The sequence below is a fragment of the Siphateles boraxobius genome, unplaced genomic scaffold, assembly GCF_051911475.1.
Source record: "Siphateles boraxobius isolate OS27281-9 unplaced genomic scaffold, OSU_SipBor_1 6, whole genome shotgun sequence".
Lineage (NCBI taxonomy): Eukaryota > Metazoa > Chordata > Actinopteri > Cypriniformes > Leuciscidae > Siphateles > Siphateles boraxobius.
This window is the reverse complement of record NW_027509186.1, coordinates 670,489-695,606: the sequence shown is the minus strand read 5'-3', so window position 1 is coordinate 695,606 and position 25,118 is coordinate 670,489. Positions and strand designations below refer to the sequence as shown.

General features: G+C 45.9%; 4 non-coding genes across 4 annotated transcripts; 1 reads left to right on the top strand and 3 right to left on the bottom strand.

Moving 5' to 3' along the window:
• The first annotated feature begins 1,311 nt into the window (after positions 1-1,311).
• trnam-cau (transfer RNA methionine (anticodon CAU)) lies at positions 1,312-1,385 on the top strand. Its single transcript has one exon. It is a non-coding gene; the product is annotated as a tRNA-Met (tRNA).
• A 13,423-nt stretch (positions 1,386-14,808) lies between these two features.
• trnav-cac (transfer RNA valine (anticodon CAC)) lies at positions 14,809-14,881 on the bottom strand. Its single transcript has one exon. It is a non-coding gene; the product is annotated as a tRNA-Val (tRNA).
• Positions 14,882-15,004: 123 nt separating this feature from the next.
• trnav-aac (transfer RNA valine (anticodon AAC)) lies at positions 15,005-15,077 on the bottom strand. The gene has a single exon. It is a non-coding gene; the product is annotated as a tRNA-Val (tRNA).
• Positions 15,078-15,291: 214 nt separating this feature from the next.
• On the bottom strand, positions 15,292-15,364 carry trnav-uac (transfer RNA valine (anticodon UAC)). The gene has a single exon. It is a non-coding gene; the product is annotated as a tRNA-Val (tRNA).
• Between the last annotated feature and the right edge of the window lie 9,754 nt (positions 15,365-25,118).

The following is a 25,118-nucleotide window of genomic DNA, read 5'->3' as shown; positions in this document are numbered from 1 at the left end:
TCCTCGATCTGTCAGTGGATCACCAGCTTCCTGACGGACCGGCAGCAGCGAGTGAGACTGGGGAAACACACATCCAAGACACTCACAATCAGCACTGGTGCTCCCCAAGGGTGCGTTCTCTCCCCACTGCTCTTCTCCCTGTACACTAATGACTGCACTTCTAAAGACCCCACTGTCAAGCTCCTGAAATTTGCAGACGACACCACTGTCATCGGTCTCATCCGAAACGGTGACGAGTCTGCTTACAGACTGGAGGTTGAACAGCTGGCTGCCTGGTGCCGTTATAACAACCTTGAGCTGAACACGCTCAAAACAGTGGAGATGATCGTGGACTTCAGGAGGAACAGCTCAGCTCTCCCCCCACTCACCATCATGAACAGCACTGTGGAAGCAGTGGAGTCATTCAGGTTCCTGGGCACTATCATCTCTCAGGACCTGAAGTGGGACAATCACATTGACTCCACTGTGAAAAAGGCCCAGCAGAGACTGTACTTCCTTCGCCAGCTGAGGAAGTTCAACCTGCCACAGGATCTGCTGATTCAGTTCTACTCAGCCGTCATTGAGTCTGTCTTGTGCGCTTCCATCACTGTCTGGTTTGGTTCAGCTACCAAATCAGACATCAGGAGACTACAACGGACAGTCCGGACTGCGGAGAGGATTATTGGTGCCCCCCTGCCAAACCTCCAGGACCTGTACTCTTCCAGAGTGAGGAAGAGAGCAGGTAAAATCATCACAGACTCCACTCACCCTGGACACCACCTGTTTGAACTGTTACCGTCAAGACGGAGACTCAGATCACTGGCCACAAGAACATCTCGGCACAGGAACAGTTTCTTCCCACAGGCCATTTCCCTCCTGAACAGTTAACACTCCTCCCAAGGCATATGCCTGTAAGTGCAATACTCCCACTGTTTAGTGCAATATCCCACAACTCAGGTGATACTTATATGTAGATTTATTTATTTATAATATTCAAAACACTGTAAATAGGTTCATAATCTGTAAATCTGAAAATGTCTATTCTGACTAAACCCAACTGTGATAGTTTTATTCTCATATATTTATATTTTTATTTTTTATTCTTATAATTTGTAGTATTATGGTTCATGTTGTATTTGTATATGTCCACTGGAAGCCTCAGTACCAAAACAAATTCCTTGTGTGTGCAAGCACACTTGGCAATAAAGCTCTTTCTGATTCTGATTCTGATTCTGACATGACAGCCAGTGGTGAGCAGCATTTTTGCACCTACACAGAATGGCAGATGATCTAGAATCTAGGGCTTCACCCCTCACCTGTGTCACAGCACATGCCTCGTTGGCGCAGTTAGGCAGCGCGTCAGTCTCATAATCTGAAGGTCGTGAGTTCGAGCCTCACATGGGGCAGAATGGTGCTTTTTGATACACGGGACCGTGTAAATAAATGAGCTGCTTTCTGTATTCCCTTTTATGCCTTTGTCCATTTCTTCATATGCACTGTAATTGAAATCCAGTGTTTTTTTAAGACTAATGTTGAACAAATGCAGTAATTGTATTACTCTCATATTCATGTCATATGTGTTGGTGTTGTTACAATGTTTTGTTATGGCTGATATCATTCTTTCATTCTAATGGCATGTCTTGTTAATGCTAATGTAATGTTTTACATGACTTTCCTTGAATCTTGTGTCATGACACTCCACCCCATGCCCCCAAACCCATGACATTTCATTCCAAGAAATTTCCAAGAATCCTTGCCATGAAATTCTACTGCATCTTCTTCCGGTAAACATCACAACATGTTATTTCGTGAAATTCAGTTGAATCCGATTCAATCAACATGTCCATTTTTTCTGAAATGTCATGACTTGAAATTCCAAGTGCCATAGAATCCCATACATTGCACTAAAGTGTTACTATAAAGGGCCTGTACTGCAGGTCAGTGTTACTTTAATGTTTGGTTAATTCTAGCATGAACTGAATTGCAGTGCTTTGTCAAAATTACTGCATTTCTGGATAAACTTGCCAGAGGGTTAAAGACTCTAGCTTGAGCCCGCAGCCAAAGGTTAGGTTTGTCAGAAGTGGGATTCGAACCAACGCCTCCAGGGGAGACTGCGACCTGAACGCCAGCTGCCGAAGGATAGTCCGTCAAAATGGGGATAATGTTGAACAATGTTGAACGCCACAGCCAATCACGTTGACGCGCTATAACATTTGCAGCCAATTAGAGAGCGCCATTCTCGACATTATAACATCTGCAGCCAATCAGAGAGCGCCATTCTTGACTTTTTCCTTATCATTTTCGACATTTGACCAATCAGAGTACAAGGAAATGTCAATGGCACGTTTACGCTTAGCACCGCTAGGAGGAGGAGTCAGGAAGCTAGCCAATTGTCAATCAAGTTGCCGAACTGAGCCGAAGGTGTACGAAGTAATGACATATCCTGAGGGGCGTGTCAGAGGTCAAAAAGTTCAGACGTCGAGCATCACTGTCACGGAGGTCAGGCAGCATCATTTTAACGGAGGACTGCGAAACTTATTTTTCGGTAACTTTAACTGTATTTTTGGACAATGTAATTTTATATTTGTATATAATTGTATACTATATTATAATTGTAAATATCGTGTGTGCTTTTTTTAAAGAAATAATTTGTATTATAGTAGTTTTGTTCAAAACGATATAACCTAACCGTTAGCCCCCCAACAAAAAAATGTCTGGCAAAAAATCCCATAAAGCCATGTCAGATACTGACTGGATTGCAAGGCTAAAAAAGTTTGCAAGCACAGGAGTTTGGCCATCAAATGAGGGTAACAGGCCAGCTCCTCGACAGAAAAAGTGGCATGACGTGTACCAAAGGGTGAGTGTGCTTTTGTCACCTTTGCATGATGTAATAATTGTAATCCTAATCATTTAATTCTATGTCATCATTATTTATAGATATGTATGTAGATAATGTTGCAGGTATTTGAGATTTATGTTTATTTATGTAAAAAAAAAAACTTTTTTTTGCACTGGGAGATTCAGAGATTTGAGGCAGTGGGGGTGGGGATGTTGAGTGAATGGATGTTTTTTTGAAGGTGTGAAATGTTCCTCTCTTGTTCTTTTAAAGGAGGATACAAACTTTACTCACTCTTTATCTCTAATTTTACAGTTTGTATCTCCTCTTCAAAGAACATGAATAAAAATAAATGACACACTACAATAAATTAATGTGGCATTCATACTGATAAGTTAGAAATGCATGTATTCTATATTATATGTGTGATAATGTTTACAGATTGAAAGATGTCCGATGCAGTCTCGCGGCCAGACAACCTTGCTCGGAGCGGTCCCAAAGTGCATATGTGGTTTTCACACTCAAAAGGTAACAATGTAAAGATGTAACTTGTATTTTTTTTATATATATATAATTTACTGAACAAATTCTTCTCGTTCAACAATTATTGTAGCCTATGTATTTTTGTGGTTGTCTTAAGCAGGCCACAGCCTCTATTGGACAAGCACCAAGGGTTGTTGAACAACAGTCTGCCGCTACTGGACCAGCACAGGAGGTCATGGCGCAGAGTCAGCGTCAGCTCCCACCCCAGCCTACTTCTAAAATTATACCAAGTTTGTCAAAGGTAATAACATTTTTTTTATATAATTGCAGTTTTAATATACGTTTAGTATAAAGGTTTAAGTTCAGTGGAAATGGCTGGTATGTTTTTACACCTACCTGCCAGCTGTCACACCTTGTACAGGGGCGGCTGTAGTCTGCTTATTGGTCAGTTTCACTGTCTCAGGTTGGTTTAGATCAAGTAAAATGGTGAAAGAACAATGTAACCTATGTGATCTCTCTTTCTTCTCTGGGCTCTGCTCTTGCATTCTCCTCTTCCTCTCTAATTGGGCTTTGCCATTATGGGTTAAAGGACACTCACGTCCTTCATGGCATCTCTCTTGATTTTTCCAACTGGCTACTGAAGCTACGTCTTTCATTCTGTATTTCTCAGGTAACATTCCACTTATGCACAATTAATTATACACGTATTATTAATTAAGTCATCATGAATCTGCTTTGTTGCCATTTCAAGTGTAACCTTCATTACTGTTAATAAACGCTTTCTCTTACAAACTATGTGCAAACTATTTTTGATTTTAAGTCATTTTTAAAAGGTACTTGTTAAATTACTATATACTCACATTCTAGCAATACCTTCCCAAACATTTTTCTATTCTAACTGTGCTTATTTCAATCTGTATAAGTAGTAGAGTGTGGTAATACACAGACAAAAAATAAGTTAAAGAAAGAAAGGAGGTCCTTTAGTTATATAATGAATGATAGGATCAATAGATATTTTCTCATTTTACATTTTATTATATTTTTGGCCAATGTGCTGTTACAATTCAATTTGTCTTTTCATTGAAATTGTTTTGCCCTTTTTTAGTTTACCAAGCCAAGATTTGGTGGGTCCCACATTGCTGCTGCAAAGCCAAATCTGAGTGTGGCTAGGAGACCATCTCAGGCTGTTGACCAACCCAGCGCAGCAGTGTCCAGTGCCCCTACACCAAGCACCACTGTCTCTGTAAGTACTGGCATAATCCACATTGCATTCTAAGACAAATTCCACATCTGTGCACTTTTTAGAAACTTTCATTCTAAGACACATTCCACATCTGTGCACTTTTTAGAAATATATTTTGTATGCAGGAAATCTTATCATAATGAATTAAGAGCAATACTATACAGTTTTCACACAATATGCAGTCAGTGAACACATTTCCACAATGCTTACATCTTCGTAACAGACAAGCTATACCTCCCAACAAAATTATGGATTGTTTTTGTAGTATTTACAAATGTTAACACACACCACCCCACAATAGCAAAAACAATATTCCAAACCTTAGATACAGTATAAAAACCTCGGCTTCTTCAATGATATCAGTTCAAAAACAATATATCTCAGCTGATAATAAACAAACAATTGAATAATTGACACACACCTGATTTATGTTGTGTAAATTGGGCCAACCATAGCTGATTCCAGTCTGGCTTAGACTCAGTGGCAGGGGTTATTTTTTTCTGTTACATTGACACTTATACAGTAAAAGGAGGACTTTGAGGAGTGATGTTTTTGGAAACAGAAAAAGACAAACACTGTAATGTCTGGACGAGGAAGAGTAAGAGCAAGGGGCCCAGGGAGAAGAGCAGGCCCAGTGAGAGATGCAGTGAGAGATGCAGTGAGAGGTGCAGTGAGAGGTGCAGTGAGATGTGCAGTGAGATGTGCAGTGAGATGTGCAGTGAGATGTGCAGTGAGAGGTGCAGTGAGATGTGCAGTGAGAGGTGCAGTGAGAGGTGCAGTGAGAGGTGCAGTGAGAGGTGCAGTGAGATGTGCAGTGACAGATGCAGTGAGAGGTGCAGTGAGAGATGCAGTGAGAGATGCAGTGAGAGGTGCAGTGATAGGTGCAGTGAGAGGTGCAGTGAGAGGTGCAGTGAGAGGTGCAGTGAGAGATGCAGTGAGATGTGCAGTGAGAGGTGCAGTCAGAGATGCAGTGAGATGTGCAGTGAGATGTGCAGTGAGAGGAGCAGGGCCAGGGAGAAGAGCAGGCCTAAGGAGAGGGCAAGGTAGAGGTGTAAGAATGTGTGGTGGTGGCATTCCAAGGGCTGCAAGAACAGTAGTCAGTGATGAAATTCGTGCCACTATCATTGACCATGTAATCAACCACGGTCTTTCACTAAGAGAGGCTGGTAAACAGTAAAGGGAAAAAAAACTGATTTGCTTTTTACTGGAATACTGTACATGTGGACATACAGTTCCCAAACAATAAATTTAGTGTAAAAATGGTGGATTGCATGTTTTGTATGCAAATACCTGTAAAACTGAAACACAAAAGTCTATGAAGTTTTTGTAATACAATAGCCAGTATTTTGAAACCTGTTGTACTTTGATTGACTGCATGTACCTTGTGAAGTGAAAACAAGTGTTATTCTTTGGTTGGGAGTTCCACGCTGCCTCAGCAGAGTGGGACTTTATAGTAAAGGAGTATTGCAGCTGCCAGTCTCTGCTTTAACCGAGGAGTTTAAGTGTGCCAAGGTCAGACTGGAAATGACTTTAGCAGAGTCACGTGACAAATGCGTAAGGGAGACTGCCCCAAGGGTAAAAACTGGTAGAAAGTGGTCAGCAAAGAAATCTGTTGTAGAGGCAAAGGCTGACCTTCAAATTGGGGATATCGTGGGACAGGTACAGCATGGAAGAGGGGGTTTTGGGCTCAGTTTAGTTCCTCCTAAATGGCACAAGGCAGGCCCAGCCCAAAGGAGGAAGCTGGTAGTCAACGAGGTGCGAAAGCAGGAGGAGAGGATGAGATGTATAAAGGCCATTTCCCAGGCCAAGCAGGGAGAGTGGATGAGATGGGAGAGTGTGGAACAACGCAAAATGGGCTGGCAAGACTTTTGGTCAATGGAAGAGAGTAGGATCAGTTTCCTTATTAGGTCAACATATGATGTTCTCCCATCACCGCAGAACCTAAACCTCTGGGTAGGAGAGGATCCATCTTGTCCTTTGTGTTCATCACCTGCCACATTAAGGCACATTTTGATAGGATGTAAGGTGGCTCTTAGCCAGGGTCGGTTTACTTGGCGCCATGACCAAGTATTGCGATGTTTGGCTTTAGCATTGGAAGGCAAGCGTAGTATGACCAATAAATTGCCGCCTGTTCTAGCAAAACATTACACGCAGAAGACAATATTCCTCCGCCCAGGCGAGCAACCACCAAGAAAAGGTGCTAACACCAATTCTCGCCCAGGACAACTGGAAGCTGCTAGGGATTGGAAGATGCTGGTTGATCTTGATCAACGGCTTATTTTTCCACCTGAGATTGCCACCACTAACCTACGGCCAGATATTGTTTTGTGGTCTGGATCAGCACGCATTGTTCAACTGATAGAGTTAACAGTGCCATGGGAGGATGCGGTAGATGAGGCATATGAGAGGAAGAAACTGCGGTATGCTCATATGGCCACTGAAGCAGAACAGCGAGGATGGAGAGTCCAGGTTTATCCAGTGGAAGTGGGTTGTCGTGGTTTTGTGGCACACTCTACAACCCGGTTCCTCAGAGACGTCGGATTCAGTGGCCAAGAGTTGCGTCGTACAGTAAAGAACTTATCTGAAGCAGCAGAAAGGAGCAGCAACTGGCTGTGGTTGAGACGGAAAGATTCTAGCTGGCTGTGTACAGGCCGCCATGCTACGGTTTCGTAGAATTCTTGAAAACTTGAAAGGTCTGTTGGTTTATTTGTATAGGTTGTATAGTATTTACAGTCATTACGTTCCTGTGTATATTGCGTGAATGACGGGTGGTTGGGCAGATATTGTGTTTTGCGGTAGGTGGTATGCCATACGGAACCGTTGCCACTGAAACTGCATATTAACGCACCAGTGGGGCTCGACAGCCTTAGTCAAACGGGTTGGCGCGTATGGTTGGGTTGCGGAGAGATTGTGAGATTGTGGTTAGGTCTCAGCAGCAACTGTTGGTTTATTTGTATAGGTTGTATAGTATTTACAGTCATTACGTTCCTGTATATATTGCGTGAATGACGGGTGGTTGGGCAGATATTGTGTTTTGTGGTAGGTGGTATGCCATACGGAACCGTTGCCACTGAAACTGCATATTAACGCACCAGTGGGGCTCGACAGCCTTAGTCAAACGGGTTGGCGCGTATGGTTGGGTTGCGGTGAGATTGTGGTTAGGTCTCAGCAGCAACTGTTGGTTTATTTGTATAGGTTGTATAGTATTTACAGTCATTACGTTCCTGTGTATATTGCGTGAATGACGGGTGGTTGGGCAGATATTGTGTTTTGTGGTAGGTGGTATGCCATACGGAACCGTTGCCACTGAAACTGCATATTAACGCACCAGTGGGGCTCGACAGCCTTAGTCAAACGGGTTGGCGCGTATGGTTGGGTTGCGGAGAGATTGTGAGATTGTGGTTAGGTCTCAGCAGCAAGAGGGAAGTAGAGGTCAGTAAGCTGGGCTGAGTTGAGTGGGGGACGGAGGGGGGTGACTCTGGGATGCCAGAGTCACTGTCGAGCCCTCTTGAGGTGTCGTGGGCTAGTTGACGAAACACTGAGGATGGAAGGTGCCCACTTGAAGACCCTAGAGATGTTCCCTACTCCGCTCAATCCAGAGGGTTGTTATGGGGGACCGCACTGTGGTTGCAGCCGTTGTGTGTGCTGACGCGCAATACACTGTATTAACACCAGACAGAAGATTCACGTCACTAGATGGAAAGAAGCGTAAATGGATGGAGAAGCATAGGTTACTGTAAAGCTACGTCTTAGTTGGTGATTATCTTGGCGAAAGCCGAGTACAAATCAGCATGAAGTTTTAACATCTACTCTCGTGTAACGGAAATCATGAAGATCTGGATACGTCCAGTGACTGCGGTGAATAGTGCTGCTGGCAACAAGGGAAAGACCTTGTGACAGCCTGGAGAGACAGCTGACAGGAGGAAAGAGACCCCAATGGGGCTGGTAAGGGTTAGCTACCCTTGTCGGCAGTATCCAGCTCTGTGTTTACAGGATGCTGGAGACACCCGCCCAAGGCTTCTGAAAAATTAAAGAGGAAAATACCCCTAGAGTCTGCGAGAGCAGGGGCGGAAGATGACTCAATGGTGGACAACATGGTTAACGACTTTGGAATGGAAACGGATATGAGTATAGAGAGTACTTCACAAAAGACTAGTTCAGGTTCTGCAGTTAGCAAAGCCATTGAACTCCAAGCTTGTGTCTGTGGCTGGAGCAAGGCGACAACGGTCAGGGGTTTGAAGATTCATCAAGGGAAAATGAAATGCTTGAGGGAGGAGGGACAAGGGCCTCGCATTGATCAGTACTTCTTACGAAGTCAGTCAAGTCAGTCGAATGAAATCCAGCGACAGGAAGCAAACCACAGTTCGCAGGATATCAGCACCCCTGTCATAGAGGAGAGGAGGGTTTGCACAGTTAGTGATGAACACATTGATTCTTGTGAACCCGGTCAGACTAACCAGCATAAGAGAGAAAAGAACCTCAACGGGCATAGGCCTGGAGTTAGATGGCCAAGAGCTTGTGAGAAAACTGCATGGGACACGGTAAACACAGATCTATGCTTTGCATTAGAAAGATTAACTGGTACAGTTGAAAAGAAGCTGGATAAATTTGGGGACATCATTTACGCATATGGAAGTGAGAGGTTTGGTGTGGAAAAAAGGAAGGAAAAAGTACAAACTACTCCTGGATTGTCTAGACGGCAGCAGAAAATTGAAGGGTTAGTTAGAGAAAGGAGACAGCTGAGGAAGCAATGGAAAAGAGCGGAACAAAGTCAGAAGGAGGGACTCAATCTCTTACAAAGGGCCATAAAAGATAAGCTTGCAACATTACGCAGAGCTGAGCGCCTACGGAAACGCTACAAAAAGAAGGAGCGTGCGAGGGCTAATTTCTATAAAGATCCATTCAAATTCGCAAAGAAGTTATTCACCAGTGAGAAGAATGGCACTTTAAAAGCATCTAGGGTTGAGCTAGAGAGATATTTGGAGGAAACACATACAGATGCAAAAAGGCATAAGCCTATGTCTATTCCGTCAGACATCCCACCTGTCAATCCACCAGAATACCAAATGGAGGTCTGTGCACCTAAGTGGAAAGAGATAGAGCAGGTTGTGAGAAAGGCAAGGGCTTCATCATCTCCAGGGCCTAATGGAGTTCCGTACAGAGTGTACAAGAGTGCTTCAGGAGTTCTACGAATTCTGTGGAAATTGATAAAAGTGGCTTGGGAAAAGCAGGTTGTACCTAGAGCATGGCGCAGAGCAGGGGGAGTCTTTATACCCAAAGAAAAAGATGCTACAAGCATCAGTCAGTTTCGCCCTATTTCACTATTAAACGTCGAAGGAAAGATTTTCTTCAGCATTATTGCTCAGAGATTGTCAACCTACCTATTAAAGAATGGCTTCATTGACACTTCAGTTCAAAAAGCGGGCATTCCAGGATTCTCAGGATGCTTAGAACACATCAGTGTTATCTGGCAACGAATTCAATCAGCTAAAAAGGAGAGGAAGGAGCTCCACGTGACATTCCTGGATTTGGCTAATGCATATGGTTCAGTGCCACATGAGCTTCTTTGGGCATCATTTGATTTTTTCAGGGTACCGATGTCGATAACAAATTTAGTGAAAGCCTATTTTGGAGATTTGCAATTTAGTTTCTCAACTCCAGAATTCAGCACTACATGGCAATGCTTAGAGGTTGGAATAATGGCAGGATGCACCATTTCTCCACTGGCTTTTACCATGGCAATGGAAGTAATCATTAGGGCATCAAAATGGGTAGTAGGAGGAGAGCGCTTGGCTTCTGGGATGCGACTACCACCAATCAGAGCATACATGGATGACATGACAACCATGACTACAACGGTAGCCTGCACTAATCGGTTATTGGGGAAGTTAACAGATAATATTGAATGGGCACGAATGCAATTTAAGCCCTCTAAATCAAGGAGCATCTCCATAATTAAAGGCAAGGTAGTAGATAAAACATTCTTCATTAATGGTGAGGCAATACCAACAGTTTCTCAGAAGCCAGTGAAGAGTCTAGGGAGATGGTACGATGGGGATCTAAAGGACACAGTTCGAGTGGGAGAAGTTAGACGACAAGCAGTGGAAGGGTTGAAGAGCATAAACAGCTGTGCTCTACCAGGCAAACTGAAACTCTGGTGCTTTCAGTTTGGTCTACTGCCAAGGTTGCTGTGGCCACTGACTGTGTATGAGGTTTCTTTGACAACAGTGGATAAGCTGGAAGCGTTAATAAGTTCATACATCAGGAAATGGTTGGGAGTTCCACGCTGCCTCAGCAGAGTGGGACTTTATAGTAAAGGAGTATTGCAGCTGCCAGTCTCTGCTTTAACCGAGGAGTTTAAGTGTGCCAAGGTCAGACTGGAAATGACTTTAGCAGAGTCACGTCACAAATGCGTAAGGGAGACAGCCCCTGTGGTAAAAACTGGTAGAAAGTGGTCAGCAAAGAAATCTGTGGTAGAGGCAAAGGCTGACATTCAAATTGGGGATATCGTGGGACAGGTACAGCATGGAAGAGGGGGTTTTGGGCTCAGTTTAGTTCCTCCTAAATGGCACAAGGCAGGCCCAGCCCAAAGGAGGAAGCTGGTAGTCAACGAGGTGCGAAAGCAGGAGGAGAGGATGAGATGTATAAAGGCCATTTCCCAGGCCAAGCAGGGAGAGTGGATGAGATGGGAGAGTGTGGAACAACGCAAAATGGGCTGGCAAGACTTTTGGTCAATGGAAGAGAGTAGGATCAGTTTCCTTATTAGGTCAACATATGATGTTCTCCCATCACCGCAGAACCTAAACCTCTGGGTAGGAGAGGATCCATCTTGTCCTTTGTGTTCATCACCTGCCACATTAAGGCACATTTTGACAGGATGTAAGGTGGCTCTTAGCCAGGGTCGGTTTACTTGGCGCCATGACCAAGTATTGCGATGTTTGGCTTTAGCATTGGAAGGCAAGCGTAGTATGACCAATAAATTGCCGCCTGTTCTAGCAAAACATTACACGCAGAAGACAATATTCCTCCGCCCAGGCGAGCAACCACCAAGAAAAGGTGCTAACACCAATTCTCGCCCAGGACAACTGGAAGCTGCTAGGGACTGGAAGATGCTGGTTGATCTTGATCAACGGCTTATTTTTCCACCTGAGATTGCCACCACTAACCTACGGCCAGATATTGTTTTGTGGTCTGGATCAGCACGCATTGTTCAACTGATAGAGTTAACAGTGCCATGGGAGGATGCGGTAGATGAGGCATATGAGAGGAAGAAACTGCGGTATGCTCATCTGGCCACTGAAGCAGAACAGCGAGGATGGAGAGTCCAGGTTTATCCAGTGGAAGTGGGTTGTCGTGGTTTTGTGGCACACTCTACAACCCGGTTCCTCAGAGACGTCAGATTCAGTGGCCAAGAGTTGCGTCGTACAGTAAAGAACTTATCTGAAGCAGCAGAAAGGAGCAGCAACTGGCTGTGGTTGAGACGGAAAGATTCTAGCTGGCTGTGTACAGGCCGCCATGCTACGGTTTCGTAGAATTCTTGAAAACTTGAAAGGTCTGTTGGTTTATTTGTATAGGTTGTATAGTATTTACAGTCATTACGTTCCTGTGTATATTGCGTGAATGACGGGTGGTTGGGCAGATATTGTGTTTTGCGGTAGGTGGTATGCCATACGGAACCGTTGCCACTGAAACTGCATATTAACGCACCAGTGGGGCTCGACAGCCTTAGTCAAACGGGTTGGCGCGTATGGTTGGGTTGCGGAGAGATTGTGAGATTGTGGTTAGGTCTCAGCAGCAACTGTTGGTTTATTTGTATAGGTTGTATAGTATTTACAGTCATTACGTTCCTGTATATATTGCGTGAATGACGGGTGGTTGGGCAGATATTGTGTTTTGTGGTAGGTGGTATGCCATACGGAACCGTTGCCACTGAAACTGCATATTAACGCACCAGTGGGGCTCGACAGCCTTAGTCAAACGGGTTGGCGCGTATGGTTGGGTTGCGGTGAGATTGTGGTTAGGTCTCAGCAGCAACTGTTGGTTTATTTGTATAGGTTGTATAGTATTTACAGTCATTACGTTCCTGTGTATATTGCGTGAATGACGGGTGGTTGGGCAGATATTGTGTTTTGTGGTAGGTGGTATGCCATACGGAACCGTTGCCACTGAAACTGCATATTAACGCACCAGTGGGGCTCGACAGCCTTAGTCAAACGGGTTGGCGCGTATGGTTGGGTTGCGGAGAGATTGTGAGATTGTGGTTAGGTCTCAGCAGCAAGAGGGAAGTAGAGGTCAGTAAGCTGGGCTGAGTTGAGTGGGGGACGGAGGGGGGTGACTCTGGGACGCCAGAGTCACTGTCGAGCCCTCATGAGGTGTCGTGGGCTAGTCGACGAAACACTGAGGACGGAAGGTGCCCACTTGAAGACCCTAGAGATGTTCCCTACTCCGCTCAATCCAGAGGGTTGTTATGGGGGACCGCACTGTGGTTGCAGCCGTTGTGTGTGCTGACGCGCAATACACTGTATTAACACTGTATTTTAATTATGGGGGCAAAACATGAAATGAAATGTCTCAGCATACGACGCACTGTCCACTCTGGTTATCCCTCACTCAACCAGTCCCCTCGGGGCTGGATGCTATGGTGCAGACGTGGCCGAGGCTACGTCTGTACGCATTTCCCTCCGTTGCTCTGCTCCCAGGAGCAGCTGGCCTTCTCTACAGATGCAGCTATCACGTCGTCATTAACGGCGGAAGCGGCGGCGCGCGACGGCCGTTGTCCGTCAGCGAGCGACTCGAGTGAAGCTGGTGTGAAAGCTTTCTTGTAACGTAAAGAGAGCTAGCCGCGCAGCGGTTTTGATAGTGGCCCATTTCCCTGACGACTAGCGGGCAGAGGGGGGAGGTCCACAGAGCTCGCCCAGTCCTCACTGTCCGACGCCAGGATAGAGCAGCTGGCCTGCTAAAGAGTGAAGCTGGTGAAGCTGACGGGCGAACCGGCGAGCTATCACGGGCTGGAGAAGGCTCGGGCTGTTTCGTCGACCTCAATGGCGGAAACGGCGGCAAAAAACCGGAGGCGTCGCGTTGGCCCCCTTGCCCGCAACCCGGGCCTCGGCCACAGGGGGGCTCACCGACCGCCCGCAGTCGATTCGACGCGCACCGAACAGGTCGCAGGCGGGCGTCCACGGAGCGCACGCGTGTCCCCCTGACCGCCTTTTCGCAAAATTCCCTGACCACACCCACCGACCACCAAGCGCCCGTTCGTCCCACCTGTGACCTGTGAGCAGCCCGTGACCGCCCCCTGACCACGCCCACTGACACGAACAGCCTATTCGTCCCCCTGACCGCCTGTGTGACCACGAACGGCCTGTTCGTCCACGGCCAATCTAAGTGACAGCCCGTGGCCCTGCCCACTGACCACGAACAGCCTATTCATCCCACTGACCGCCTGTGTGACCACGAACAGCCTATTCATCCCACTGACCAACTGTGTGACCACGAACAGCCTATTCATCCCACTGACCGCCTATGTGGCCACGAACAGCCAATTCATCCCACTGACAGCCTATGTGACCACGAACGGCCTGTTCGTCCACGGCCAATCTAAGCGACAGCCCGTGGCCCCGCCCACTGACCACGAACAGCCTATTCATCCCACTGACCACCTATGTGACCACGAACAGCCAATTCATCCCACTGACCGCCTGTGTGACCACGAACAGTCTATTCCTTCCACTGACTGCCTATGTGGCCACGAACAGCCTATTCATCCCCCTGACAGCCTATGTGACCACGAACGGCCTGTTCGTCCACGGCCAATCTAAGTGACAGCCCGTGGCCCTGCCCACTGACCACGGACAGCCTATTCGTCCCACTGACCGCCTATGTGACCACGAACGGCCTGTTCGTCCACGGCCAATCTAAGTGACAGCCCGTGGCCCTGCCCACTGACCATGGACAGCCTATTCGTCCCACTGACCGCCTATGTGACCACGAACGGCCTGTTCGTCCACGGCCAATCTAAGTGGACGCTTCTAGGGTACGCTTGTTCAAAAGCGACAGAAACTATAGACTGCCCAGTGTTTTTAACATGGCAAAATGCTGCTAATTTTGTTGGCAGACCGAACATTTTATATTACTGTACAGGAAACCACAATGGTCATTTGTTTTATTTTTGTCCTTTTCTAAAGAGATTAAACCACAAACATCCCTGCAAGTGTACTGACCTGCTCAACAGAAAATCGCACACGAAATTTTTGCAAAAACCACCCACAGTTTCCACCCAGTTTCGAACTGGGGACCTTTCGCGTGTGAGGCGAACGTGATAACCACTACACTACGGAAACACGTCTTCAGGTTGCAGACATAAATCTTTAGGTGCACGCTTATTAAAAAGCATATAAAGGAAATGAGTGCTGCACCCACCTAGCGTGGCAAACAGTTTAAATTTTCTGTCAGAATCCAACCACTGTTTCTGCTCGGTTTCGAACCGAGGACCTTTCGCGTGTTAGGCGAACGTGATGACAACTACACTACAGAAACCTATTGATGAGACACATGTGCTTTTTAGAAGATGGCTCCTTCCCATAATCTGCTCTGCAGGCAGTGTGACAGTCTGTGAATTCCACAAACAACAGAACAGAGGTTATTCGGCATGGCAGTCTGCCTACAGCTCCTTGGTACGATGGCCTTCACCTGTCTCCAAAGTAAGGGTTTTGTAGTGAATTGCAGCATTTATATTTAAAATGCCTCCACTTGTTTCCGCCCAGTTTTGAACTGAGGACCTTTCGCATGTAAAGCGAACGTGATAACCACTACTCTACGGAAACTTGATTTGGACGTCAGTCCCACTGCTTGTAGCGTACGCTTGTTCAAAAGCGACTGAAACTATAGACTGCCCAGTGTTTTAAACATGGCAAAAAGCTGCTAATTTTGTTGGCAGACCAAACATTTTTTATTACTGTAAAGGAAACCTCAACGGTCAATTGTTTTATTTTTGTCCTTTTCTAAAGAGATTAAACCACAAACATCCCTGCAAGTGTTATTTTTGCAAAAACCACCCACAGTTTCCGCCCAGTTTCAAACTGGGGACCTTTCGCGTGTGAGGCTAACGTGATAACCACTACGCTACGTAAACACGTCTTCAGGTTGCAGACATAAATCTTTAGGTGCACGCTTATTAAAAAGCATATAAAGGAAATGAGCGCTGCACCCACCTAGCATTGCAAACAGTTTACATTTTCTGTCAGAATCCAACCACTGTTTCTGCTCGGTTTCGAACCGAGGACCTTTCGCCCTTTAGGCCACCGAGTAAGGGAAGGGGTCCGCGGACAGCTTAAACGGTAGTGCCTTGGACCGGCGCGCAACGCCCCCTAGGCGATTTTTCAGGGCCCGGCCGACCGCGCCCGGCCGCGGGGGGGGGGCCCCCGTGGGGCGGGCCGGAGGCGTCGCGTTGGCCCCCTTGCCCGCAACCCGGGCCTCGGCCACAGGGGGGCTCACCGACCGCCCGCAGTCGATTCGACGCGCACCGAACAGGTCGCAGGCGGGCGTCCACGGAGCGCACGCGTGTCCCCCTGACCGCCTTTTCGCAAAATTCCCTGACCACACCCACCGACCACCAAGCGCCCGTTCGTCCCACCTGTGACCTGTGAGCAGCCCGTGACCGCCCCCTGACCACGCCCACTGACACGAACAGCCTATTCGTCCCCCTGACCGCCTGTGTGACCACGAACGGCCTGTTCGTCCACGGCCAATCTAAGTGACAGCCCGTGGCCCTGCCCACTGACCACGAACAGCCTATTCATCCCACTGACCGCCTGTGTGACCACGAACAGCCTATTCATCCCACTGACCAACTGTGTGACCACGAACAGCCTATTCATCCCACTGACCGCCTATGTGGCCACGAACAGCCAATTCATCCCACTGACAGCCTATGTGACCACGAACGGCCTGTTCGTCCACGGCCAATCTAAGCGACAGCCCGTGGCCCCGCCCACTGACCACGAACAGCCTATTCATCCCACTGACCACCTATGTGACCACGAACAGCCAATTCATCCCACTGACCGCCTGTGTGACCACGAACAGTCTATTCCTTCCACTGACTGCCTATGTGGCCACGAACAGCCTATTCATCCCCCTGACAGCCTATGTGACCACGAACGGCCTGTTCGTCCACGGCCAATCTAAGTGACAGCCCGTGGCCCTGCCCACTGACCACGGACAGCCTATTCGTCCCACTGACCGCCTATGTGACCACGAACGGCCTGTTCGTCCACGGCCAATCTAAGTGACAGCCCGTGGCCCTGCCCACTGACCATGGACAGCCTATTCGTCCCACTGACCGCCTATGTGACCACGAACGGCCTGTTCGTCCACGGCCAATCTAAGTGACAGCCCGTGGCCCTCCCCACTGACCATGTACAGCCTATTCATCCCACTGACCGCCTATGTGACCACGAACAGCCTATTCATCCCACTGACCACCTATGTGACCACGAACAGCCTATTCATCCCACTGACCGCCTGTTTGACCACGAACAGCCTATTCATCCCACTGACAGCCTATGTGACCACGAACGGCCTGTGCGTCCACGGCCAATCTAAGTGACAGCCCGTGGCCCTGCCCACTGACCACGGACAGCCTATTCGTCCCACTGACCGCCTATGTGACCACGAACGGACTGTTCGTCCACGGCCAATCTAAGTGACAGCCCGTGGCCCTCCCCACTGACCACGTACAGCCTATTCATCCCACTGACCGCCTATGTGACCACGAACAGCCTATTCATCCCACTGACCACCTATGTGACCACGAACAGCCTATTCATCCCACTGACCGTCCACGGGGAGCCTATAGGGGCTCCGTCAAATAAGTTGCAGGTGGGATGCTGTTTTCGACTTAGACATTTTCAGCGGGTGAATCCCTGTAAAGAATTGGGGATTTCATCATATGTGCTGAAGTCCCCAATTCTTTACAGGGATTCACCCGCTGAAAATGTCTAAGTTGAAAACAGCATCCCACCTGCAACTTATTTGATGGAGCCCCTGTGAGCTCTTTGTGGACAGTTTGATTTTATGCTAATTTTGGCCTGTGTGACCACGAACAGCCTATTCATCCCACTGACAGCCTATGTGACCACGAACGGCCTGTTCGTCCACGGCCAATCTAAGTGACAGCCCGTGGCCCTGCCCACTGACCACGGACAGCCTATTCGTCCCCCTGATCTCCTGTGTGACCACGAATGGCCTATGTGTCCCATCAGCAGAACTATGCATTATTAGACTTAAAATGGCATGTCCATGGACAGCTTACAAGGACCCTGTCAAATAAGTTGCAGGTGGGCACCAAATAAGTTGCAGGTTGGCACGGGAAGGTCCCACCTGTAACTTATTTGACCGGACCTGTTTAGGCTGTCCGTGGTCGATGCATTAACAGGTCACAATTCATATTGTAAATGTTTTATTGCTTAAAACATGCAGTACAGTGGACAGGGAAGACAATGCAACATGTTGGTGTACTTTACAGCTCATAATTATGCATAATTAGCCTTAAAATGACATGTCCACGGACAGCTTACAGGGACCCTGTCACATAGGGTACAGGTGAGATCTTTTCTATATTTTGATGTCATGATTGATAAAAAAATGCATAAAAATGATTAAATATCAATTTTACGATAATCTCTGGGCCCCACTGAGCGATTTGCAGCCTTCAGAACCCCGAAATTCCACTGTCCACGAACAGCCTAAATTTTTGAATGGGATAAGTTGCAGATGGGACGTCCAGATCTCAGCCTCTGGACACAATTTGGAGATGAAACCTGCGCTCCTGTGCTCATCTGGACATGCCCTGCCCATGGTGTGAGATTGGAGAAACTTGAAAATCCGACCCAAAAAATCTCAAAGGGAGAACTTTTGAGTCGGATTTTCAAGTTTCTCCAAACGCCCTGAAATTCACAGCACTGTCTGGGCACGTCCAGATGAGCGCAGGAGCACAGGTTCCAGCTCCAAATTGTGTCCAGAGGCTGAGATCTGGACGTCCCACGTACAATCTATCCCATTCAAAAATTTAGGCTGTTCGTGGACAGTGGAATTTCGGGGTTCTGAAGGCTGCAAATCGCTCAGGGGGGCCCAGAGATTAACGTAAAATTGATATTTAATCAATTTTATTCATTTTTATCAGTCATGACATCAAAATATAAAACAGCATCCCACCTGCAACTTATTTGAATGGCCTGTTCGTCCACGGCCAATCTAAGCGACAGCCCGTGGCCCTGCCCACTGACCACAGAGAGCCTATTTGTCCCACTGACCGCCTATGTGACCACAGGAAGGTGTACACGAACATCCTATTTGGACCCTGTCAAATAAGTTACAGGTGGGCAAAGTAAGGGCCCACCTGTAACTTATTTGACAGGGTCCAAATAGGCTGTCCGTGGTCAATGCATTAATAGGTCATATTTCATAATTACAGTACACCACACTGGGGACACAATACAACACACTGATGTACATTAAAGCTAATAATTATGCATAATTAGCCTAAAAATGGACTGTCCACGAACAGCCTATTTGGACCCTTTCGAATAAGTTACAGGTGGGCAAAGTAAGGGCCCGCCTGTAACTTATTTGACGGGGTCCAAATAGGCTGTCCGTGGTCAATGCATTAATAGGTCATATTTCATAATTACAGTGGTTTTATAAGGTGAAACCTACTGTAAACCACACTGGGGACACAATACAACACACTGATGTACATTAAAGCTATTAATTATGCATAATTAGCCTTAAAATGACATGTCCACTGACAGCTTACAGGGACCCTGTCATATAAGTGACAGGTGGGATCTTTTCTATATTTTGATGTCATGATTGATAAAAAAATGCATAAAAATGATTAAATATCAATTTTACGATAATCTCTGGGCCCCCCTGAGCGATTTGCAGCCTTCAGAACCCCGAAATTCCACTGTCCATGAAACAGCCTAAATTTTTGAATGGGATAAGTTGCAGGTGGGACGTCCAGATCTCAGCCTCTGGACACAATTTGGAGATGAAACCTGCGCTCCTGTGCTCATCTGGACATGCCCTGCCCATGGTGTGAATTTCAAAGAGATTGGAGAAACTTGAAAATCCGACCCAAAAAAATCTCAAAGGGGTACGTACCATGCTGCAAATCGCTCAGGGGGGCCCAGAGATTAACGTAAAATTGATATTTAATCAATTTTATTCATTTTTATCAGTCATGAAATCAAAATATAAAACAGCATCCCACCTGCAACTTATTTGAATGGCCTGTTCGTCCACGGCAAATCTAAGTGACAGCCCGTGGCCCTGCCCATTGACCACAGAGAGCCTATTTGTCCCACTGACCGCCTATGTGACCACGAATGGCCTATGTGTCCCATCAGAAGAACTATGCATTATTAGACTCAAAATGGCATGTCCATGGACAGCTTACAGGGACTCTGTCAAATAAGTTAAAGGTGGGATGCTTTTTTCGACTTTTTTGGAGCGGGTGAGTTCTTGGAAACTATGGGTGAGTTTTTGGAAAACTCAAATTTGTGAGGTCAAACCTACTGTAAACCACACTGGGTACACAATACAACACACTGATGTACATTAAAGCTATTAATTATGCATAGTTAGCCTAAAAATGGACTGTCCACGAACAGCCTATTTGGATCTTGTCAAATTAGTTACAGGTGGGCACAGGAAGGTGTCCTCAGACATCCTATTTGGACCCTGTAAAATAAGTTACAGGTGGGCAAAGTAAGGGCCCACCTGTAACTTATTTGACAGGGTCCAAATAGGCTGTACGTGGTCAATGAATTAATAGGTCATATTTCATAATCAGTGGTTTTATAAGGTGAAACCTACTGTACACCACACTGGGGACACAATACAACACACTGATGTACATTAAAGCTATTAATTATGCATAGTTAGCCTAAAAATGGACTGTCCACGAACAGCCTATTTGGTCCCTGTCAAATAAGTTACAGGTGGGCAAATTAAGGGCCCACTGTAGCCTAAAAATGGACTGTCCACGAACAGCCTATTTGGTCCCTGTCAAATAAGTTACAGGTGGGCAAATTAAGGGCCCACTGTAGCCTAAAAATGGACTGTCCACGAACAGCCTATTTGGACCCTGCCAAATAAGTTACAGGTGGGCAAAGTAAGGGCCCACCTGTAACTTATTTGACGGAGTCCAAATAGGTTGTCCGTGGTCAATGCATTAATATGCCATAATTCATAATTGCAGTGGTTTTTTGTGGTCAAACCTACTGTACACCACACTGGGGACAGAATACAACACACTGATGTACATTAAAACTATTAATTATGCATAATTAGCCTAAATATGGACTGTCCACGGACAGCATTTAGGGCACCCGTCAAATAGGTTACAGGTGGGATGCTGTTTTTGACTCTAACGCACTTAACGGGGTACTACGGAGCCCAGTCTTTGTGGACCGTCTGAGGGGACCCTGAGGGGCCACAGATTTCAAATTGGAGCCATTCGGAGCTATTGGGACCGTTCCGTGGGGATGTCCACCAAACGCCTATGAAAATGAATGGGATAAGTTGCACGTGTCAGTGGCTCCCGCGCGGCCGCCAGGGGTCCGAGGGGCCCCAAACTCGACAAAAAGTTGCGTCACGTGGCCCTCTGCGACAGACCGAGCGGGCTAGGTCGAGACATGCCAAGTTTATTTTTAGCTATTTTTTATGCACCTCTCTGTCTCCCATTGATCTGTATGGGAGCATGTGTCTGCTAGGGTTAATTCAGCAGTTAGGATTAGAGGGCCTACTAGGCTCGGGAAGCATCTAGAGCCACGATACTCTGGGGCCCGATTCGGGGGCCCGTGGCGGTCGTCCGTGACGAATCTCGAGGTCCTACGACCTTTCGACCCCTTAGGGCGACTGTTTATTTGATTATCAAAAAGTAAGACTGTTAAGTTAGCACTTTTAAACATCCGCTCACTTAAAAATAAATCACTTTTAGTCAACGACTTAATAACCACATACAACCTGGATTTTATGTTGCTGTTTGGGAAGATCTAAATGCGTCTCTTCGCTGTGACATTTTCGATACAGCACTTGATGTAGAAGAGGACAGACTCTGTGTGTGTGTGTCCAGGTCCTGATCTTCAAAAATACTCCACTCTGTGCAGACGAAGCAGTTTTGCAGCTGGATGAGAGCATTTTCAGTCCAGGCTGTGATGGTCTGTGTGGCTTGTTTTGTTTGCCTCCTGAGGGGGGTGTAGGCCGGGAAGAGGAGCAGGGAGAGGTGGTCTGATTGTCCGAGGTGGGGGAGGGGGGACGCTCTGTAGTCATGTTTAATGTTGGAATAAACATGATCTAATGTGTTTTCTCCCCTAGTGGCACACTTGACGTGCTGATGGAATTTGGGGAGAACAGTCTTAAGGCAAGCTTTATTAAAGTCCCCCGCGATGATGTGAACGCCATCCGGATGAGCCCTCTGTTGTTTAGTTACCATGAGCTGAAGCTGGCCGAGTGCCGTGCTAATGTTAGCATTGGGATTGATGTGATTTACTTTTCCCTCCACTTGTTAATGCCACATTATCACCAATACATGACCAACTTTAGATGTTGATGTATCATTGAAAATAAATTATGGTGATTATTGTTTGCTTTAGTTGGGCTCTTGACCCTTGACGTCTTATCATTAGTTTGTCTCTGGCTGCTGTAACTGTGTATTTCTTATAATATTTGTTATGCCAAAAAATGCAGGAGAAAATGTCATCAGATGAAGTTGGTCATGTATTGGTGATAGTGTGGCATTAACAAGTGGAGGGAAAAGTAAATCAAAATTTAAAATAATCCGACTATGCCACAATGTGGCATTAACTAGTGGAGGGAAAAAAACACAAATGTTATGGCGAAAAATGCAAGCGAAACTTAGATGATGTTGTTCACTTGTTAATGATTGTATACCGTAATTCCTCAAATAAAAACCAGGGCCTTTATTTACCTGAACTGCAGGAGGTAACAAGCTTTTATTTGAAGCAGGCTTTTGTTAGAGGCAGGCCTTTATTTCTAATTCCATCTTTTTGATAAATAATAGGATTGGGCCGATGGACGATGCAATCATCTATCGCGATGGCTGACAGACATCACTATGTTGAGACGGCATCGCGATCCCCCCCGCCCCCCCATGTTTCCATGGTGACGCGTCATGCTTGGCATGTGATTCACCACAGCCAAAATAGCGCTGTATGACAGATGTAGCACTTTTATTTCTAAATATTAACAAACTTGCTTACCATGTTATCAACTATCTTCTATTCCGATTCTCAAATACATGCAAGTGAGTTTGTTTTGTCGTTTAAAAAACCTTTATCAATGATCTTTATCTGTAACGTGAGATGTTTGTTTGGGCCGCAGCAGTTAAGAGATTCCTGTCTGTTGGATTTATTACAGCACGTGAATTCATCAGTTTCTCCTAAAATACATGAAAGTAAGTGGCCGGTGAACTGGAAGAAGAATAGAGTAAAAAAAAATTATGTTCAGAATCAGCAAGAGCTTTATCCTTTCGCAAATCCCCCCATAAACAACAAAGTCTAGATGCGATATAAATAAGAAATTCACTGTGCAGTGCAGACAACTTCAGGGTTTATGATGAGATTTTAGTGAGAGTGCAGAACGCGGTAAGTCAGTCATGGCTTAAAGGGAGCGCTATTGACAATCTAAATAATAATTTTGTTCGACTACGGCAGCTGGTTAAGTCCAAAAATGCGCAGTTCTTTGGCAGTTGGGTCTGTTCGAGGTCGGATCACGTTCTCACCACAAACAAACCGCTCCAGAGTTCGCTTGAAAGCGTACGGAGACCACCTCTTCGAGGAGGTCTCGGTACGCTTATTTGGTCCGCTTTTGGTGCGCACCCATGTGCGATTGCTGCTTTCACACCTGCCCAAACGAACCGCACCAAGGGGGAAAACGAACTCTAGTGCGATTCAACCGAACTAAATGAGGCAGGTGTGAAAGCACCCTAAAACACCTCGGCAAATATATTTGAATGAATAATTATTGCTGCTTCCATAGACACCATTGTGTATTTTACAAACTATAAATGTATTGTTTTGCTATAAATTATATGTATCTAAATGTCTGAAACCTTAAATAAAAATTATGTGGTTAAAAACACTGAATAGTTGTGATATATACGGACGGTATGACCAGCGCTGAAAGTCCGTCTTTAGCTCAGCGCCAGCCATAGCGCGAAAGCACAGTTTGAATTTGGCAGTGATGTCACGTCACTGTACATCCGCTCCTCAGTGGTCAGCTCCTGCAGTGCGTGCCAAAATCGAAATTGCTGATGAGATGTAACGTTAGAGGGAAATATCTAGTGGAAAATGAGTATGTTACGTTATGTCATTACATGAATGGCACTTAGGAGATTACCTATCAACACTAAATTTTCCCCAGCCTTAATTTAAGACCGGCCTTTAATTGTCTGTGTTGACCCCGCCCCCGGCCACTATCAGAGGCCCAGCCGGCGTTTAATTGACTACCGGTTTTTATTTGAGGAATTACAGTAGTCATCTTTTAGTGGCCTGATTGACTGATATCAGAGTCTCTGATTAAATTGTTTAATATTAATTGTTAATTTCACATCCCAATACTACTGCAGAAATTCATGCAGTGCCGTGATACTCTGAAAGATTTCACACGTCACACGCATCACACACATGACCAGCGTCGGCCAATAGTGAGCCTATTTAACGACACAGAAGCGCTGCGCTATTACACTAGTAAACTCACTCTAGGCCCACAGAGAAGAAAATCCCTTAGAAGCCTGTGGAGGAGTGACCCAGCTCTCAGATTTCATCACAAATATCCTAATTTGTGTTCCGAAGATGAACGCAAGTCTTACGAGGTTGAAACAACATGTGGATGAGTAATTACTGACAGAATTTTCATTTTTGGGTGAACTAACCCTTTAAAAGTAATTTGAATAACAGATTGTCATAATACTGATGCCACAATATCACAAGGCTACTGTAAATCATGTGAAATTGACTGCTACTGTTTTTTATGTAATATTATTGTGGCAGAATAAGTTATTTTATCATCTGATTAGTTTAGTTTGGGGTATGGATTGGCTGGCCAATGGGGTGGGGTCACCTCTCCCTGGCATTTCCGTTCCCATTCCTATTCAGGTATGTTAAGACTGTAGCTTGTTTATTGAGGATGCAGGACAGCCAGCTAATAAAGCATTACAGTAATCTAGTCTCGAGGTCATGAATGCATGAACTAACTGACTAAGGTGGAAAAAGGCTATTCTTGTAACATATGAAATATGATTTTCGAAAGACAAGTTGCAGTCTAGTATAACACCCAGATCTTTTACTGTAGTGGATAAAGTAACAGGACATCCTTCTAAATTAAAGTTGTATTGTGCAAGGTTGTGGGGGTAGTTTTTTGGACCAATAAGTAATACCTCCGTTTTATCTGAATTTAATAGCAGGAAATTACACGTCATCCAGCATTTTATATCTTTGAGACACTCTGTCAATTTAGATGAGTTAGTGTTCTCATCTGGCCGTGATGAAA